Source organism: Elephantulus edwardii, unplaced genomic scaffold, assembly GCF_000299155.1.
Source record: "Elephantulus edwardii isolate Elephantulus edwardi_28Jun2011 unplaced genomic scaffold, EleEdw1.0 scaffold00235, whole genome shotgun sequence".
Taxonomy (NCBI): Eukaryota; Metazoa; Chordata; class Mammalia; order Macroscelidea; family Macroscelididae; genus Elephantulus; species Elephantulus edwardii.
In genome coordinates, this window is record NW_006399985.1 from 3668506 (window position 1) to 3674117 (window position 5612).

Below are 5612 nucleotides of genomic sequence, written 5' to 3' on the forward strand. Positions count from 1 at the left end.
GAGATGCCTCCTACATTTTCTCTATTTTTAAGGAGTGCTTTGCTTACTGGGGGCTTCTTTCCATTCCAAATGAAACTAGAGATTACCTTTTCCATCTCCTTGAAGAATGGGATTGGTATTTGTATTGGGATTGCATTGAACGTATAAATTGCCTTTGGTACTATTGCCATTTTCACAATATTGAGTCCTCCTATCCATGAGCAAGGGATATTCTTCCACTTCTCCAGGTCTCTTTTTGGAGAAAGGAACTCTTATACATTGTTGGTGGGATTGTAAAATGGTACAGCCATTCTGAAAGGCAGTTTGGCGCTTCCTCAAAAAGCTGAACATAGCAATTCCATATGACCCAGTTATTCCATTGCTTGGAACATACCCTGAGAATATGAGAACTGAAGCACAAAATGAGATTTGGACACCAATGTTCATAGCAGCGTTATTCACCATCACAAGAACATGAAAACAACCCAAATGTCCAACCACAAACAAATGGATTGAGAAAGTATGGTACATTCACACAATGGAATACTATGTAGCATGCAGGAGCAATAACTTTGTAAATTATTATCTAACTTGAGAGGGACTGGACAGCATTATGTTGAGTGAACTCAGTCCCACAAGGATAAATATTGTATAAGACCATTATTGTAGAATGAGTATAAGGATCCAGGAGGGGTGGGAGAGGCTGGAAGCAGAGGGATGTGGATGTACAGGGGGAAGAAAGGATTAATCATTGAGTTGTACAATTTGATGGGTGGGGGGGTTGAGGGAAATGGAAAGAATTTATTCAAATTTGTCTTTGAATTTTGTAAATAAACTAGTAGAGGGAAATGCAGTCTTAAAAATTTGATGGTCATTTCTACTCATCTGTCAGGGTAGAGTTAGAATTAAACTCTACAGTTATGATCATTTCTAATTAGGAAGAAATCCTGGTAGTAAAACATTAGTATAATGGAGAGTTATCATGGACTACCTTGCTCCTTGTCTTTCTCCTGGAACTATCAAAAAACATGCCTGTTTGGTACTTTGAAGGTTTCACTAGTCTTTTTGACAAAATTTAGCTCTATACTTATAGATAAGTAAGAAATACATACATACATACATACATACATACATACATACATACATACATACATACATAAAAACAAACCCACAAAACAGACATTTAAAAGATGTTCTCTTCCTTTCCTAACAGAGATGCAGAATATGTCACTGGCTACACTAAGGACGAGAGGAAGCAGCACAGGAAATGCAATCCTGTAACAGCTCATGTACATGGAAGGGACATCGTTAAACTCTACAAAGTCAGCCTATGTGTGTCATTTGGACACTCTTCTATCGATGTCTGGGCTCCCTTACCTTCTTTCCTCTTGGACATCTGTTGTCTTTTAGTGTGTCACACATAATCCTTTAGTCCCAACTTGCATTCTGGGCAATATTATACACTAATATGGCTGAAAGCAGGGAATACCAGAGGAATGTCTATCCGTGTTTCATTGATTATGCAAAGGCATTTGACTGTGTAGATCATAACAAACTATGGCTGACTCTGAGAAGAATGGGAATCCCAGAACACTTGATCGTTCTAATGCAAAACTCATACTTGGACCAGGAGGCAGGCGTCAGAACAGAGCAAGGGAACAATGCATGGTTCAAAACTGGGAAGGGCATACGCCAGGGATGCATCCTAGCTCCATACCTTTTCAACCTATATGCAGAACAGATTATCCGGGAGGCTGGGCTCTATGAGGAGAAATGTGGGGTCAAGATTGGTGGATGATATATCAACAACCTGCGTTATGCGGATGACACAACCCTGCTTGCTGAAACTGAAGAGGACCTGAAGCGCCTGCTGCAGAGTGTCAAGGACTGCAGCCTACAATATGGATTGAAGCTCAATGTCAAGAAGACAAAGATTCTCACCACTGGACCAATTGGCAGCATCAGGATGGATGGTGAAGCGATTGAGATTGTACACAGCTTTAGTTTGCTTGGCTCCATAGTCAACAGTCTTGGCACCAGCAGCCAGGAAATTAAAAGGTGCATTGCCATGGGAAAGTCTGCTGTTAGGGACCTCTCCAAAGTACTGAAGAGCAATGGTGTCTCTCTGGAGACTAAGGTGTGTCTGATACAGGCTATGGTCTTCGCAATCGTTATGCATCAGAGAGTTGGACAATGACCAGGGAGGATAGGAGGAGAATTGAGGCCTTTGAGCTGTGGTGCTGGAGAAGAATATAGAGAATACCATGGACTGCTAGGAAAACAAACAGATTTGTCCTGGAGAGGGTTAAACCGGGCGGCTCCTTGGAGGCAAAGATTCTGAGGCCCCGTCTAACATACTTTGGACATGTTGTGAGGAGGGACTGGTCCCTGGAGAGGGATATCATGCTTGGGAGGGTGGAGGGACAGCGCAGGAGAGGAAGGCCCTCTATGAGGTGGATTGATTCAGTGACTGGGATAACTGGGATGGGAGTGTCAGAGACAGTGAGATTGGCACAGGACAGAGCAGAGTTTAGGGCTGTTGTAAATAGGGTCGCTATGAGTCGCAAGCGACTCAACGGCACATAACAACAACAACAAACAACAATCATTTCTACATTGATTAATCTGTAAGTAATGACTCCACACATTTTATCTCTAGACCATCCCTGTCTTCTAAGCTTCTAGAACCTCAGAATCAGAATCTATTCAATCTATCTGCGCATATGTCACAGTCTTGTCATCCGGCATGTGCAAGCATAAAATCAACAAACTTCCTGTCCACTATCCATCAGTCTATTACACTGTGTTGTTGCTGTGATGCTAGGAGTCCTGTCATCTATATTTTAAAGGACAGCAGGGTCATCTATGGTGGAAAGGCTTCAAGAGAGTTTTCAGGCTAGTTACATACAGGAAGTAAGGTCTGATGCTATTGTTGTACCATAAATTCGGAAGCGACCCATAGCTGGTCCTCCAGAAGATTTTCAGAGGCAATTAATCACATGGGAGGAGACTGCCCAACCTCCTGCAGGACAACAGGTGTAGATTACACTTCAACATACGATTGCTTTGTTTCTCAGGTGCAATTGAGTTAACTCTGATCCACAGCAACCCTAACTAATACAAAACATACTGACCACTAAACTATCCTCATCTGACACACTAAACCATCTTCACAATTTCTACTGATCTTCAGCTCTCTGTTGCAAACACTGTCCCATTGAGTATTTACTTCTTTTTTTCTCTGGTCCTCTACTTCAAAAACATGGTATCTGTTTCCAGGCTCTGGCCTCTCCTGATCAAATCGGTAAAACCATGCTTGAGAGCATGACTCTCCAATAGATGACTCAGCATGGCAGCTAAAATGGATTCAAACATGGAGAGAATAGCAAGTGTCTTGTCAGGGGTTTCTAATTCAAAACAGCTTTCCTAGGCCATTGCCTTTCCCTTTCACCACATGGCTTGGTGAGGACATTCAAAAAGGATGTGAAGATTATTAATGATGGGAATAGTTAGTCTTGTTAGTCCTTTGCATTTAACCTGTTTGAGTTCAGTGGCAAAAGATGAGATTCGTGCAATCAGCAAGAAAGAAGCAGCAGAGAATGAAGCCTGTGTGCTGTGGAGCCAAAAGAGTTCTAGAAGAAAACAGAGCAGCAGTAACATTAATGGAGAACCAGAGCCCAATGTGACACAAGCTAACCTGGTATTCATATACCACGGAGCTAGAGATTGGATTCTCTGCCCAAACTTGCTGGAGGACTGGACTGGGGAAGATGTCATAATTGGCTGGACTAAGAGAAGTTTTTAACATTGACCTATAGCTGAGAAGCTGATAGTCAAAGGGCTAATGAGCACACTTGAGCAACCTTCCTGACTGAACACTTCCATCCTGCTTAAACCTGAATTATAGCTTGTTAGATTCCTTAATAAAACCCGTAACCATCAGTAGAGTTCTGTGAGTTTTATGTGGTCATTGCAACTGATTACTAACCCAGTAACAGAGTAGTTGGGAAGGGCAATTGGTTGAATAGGTGCAGATGTATAGGGATATGTCTGATCTTATAAAAACTGGATTTGTGTTGTAGATGTTTGGGATATTATAGGTTGGGAGTGCTCCTGCTTGTGAAGTTAGCAGAGGTCAGACTCAGTGAGTCACCCCTCCAGTGAGGACCATCCAGTACTGTGCAATACTTAGTGTACTCATGATTCAGAGTGGACTTGAAGGGAGCTATCTTCCTCTGTATCGTATCTCTCTATCCCCTAACTCAAAGATGAGATGGTGATATACCAAGTCTATAAGCAAAACAAATTTGGGGTCATTTTGGATTACTCCTAGCCCTAAACCTATTTTCAACATTCAATCAATCATCAAAATTGCTGTATGTGCCACGCTCATCCATCTGCTCCTATCCGTTTCCAGTGCAGCTGGTGTCATTCGACTATTTAATAATAAGTGAAGAAAGTTAATTAAATTATCTAATCTTAAATATTCTCATTTGTAAAACTAGGGTTATTCTCACACCAATCGTGGAGAGACATATGCATGGAATAAAATAATATGCTGCAGATTTTAGCAGATTAGAGATGGTGATAAACAATCCTACAAGAATACTCTGTTCACGCTGCTGAAAGAATCAATTTTGTGCAGAAGCTCACTGAAAAATCCTCAATTCCATAGATATCACTAAGTTGTTGTCACTAAAAATAGAAGCTTTTCTTGGACAGAAAAATTGATATTGCATCCCACTGAGTCAAGGGAGGGAAAAGAATAAAGTACTATCCATTTTTTAATATGGAAGTCTAAACATTTAATGGTAAGGAGTCGTACTGTCAACCCAAAGGCACAAGTTCAAATCCTCTAGGTGCCCTAAAACAGAAAGACGGGCAATTTCCTCCCATGGGATTTACTGCTTCTGTACACCCACTGGAGGGTCAGTCACACGTTGATTCTGGGTTGAAGGTGTACAACAGGTCTTTACCATAGCATCACTGTTACTCAGAGAAATATTTTTCTATTCAGTGAATTTGATCCAAAGACATTCTTTATCTCAGTATGTACAAGAAGAATCCTTAAACCTTATGATCAACTTTAAAATATGGACTCTGTTTCACAAAGATTCTGGCATTGTCTAAAAGTTTCTTCAGTTGACATTGATCATTCCTTCCTAGCCAATGAAAATAATTACCATTTAATCAGGTATGACGAAACTTATGATATTTAATCAATAAAGGTGTTCCTGAAATTTACCTTGTGAGTTTCATCTTGAAATGATTGTAGGACTCATAGCAACCCTAGAAACAATAGATTAGAACCATGCCCTATAATGTATTACTCTTGAGATATCTACCATGTGTGAGTCCATTCTTTTTTTTTTTTTCTTTTTTGTGGTGCTATATTTTTTTTAATTCAGGTTGTTTATTTTTCATTTCCATGAATATCTACAGAGATTTTGGAATTCCATTCATTCATTGTTGCATCCTTCTCCCCGCACAACCCCCCACGCCCCCCCCCGTTTGCTCCTTTCCTTGAAAAGCAAAAGAAAAACTCCCTCATTGGTACACAATCCCCCACACACATCCCCCAACCCAAATATAATCCACTCTGCAACCCTCATTACATACTCCTACGATAAAAA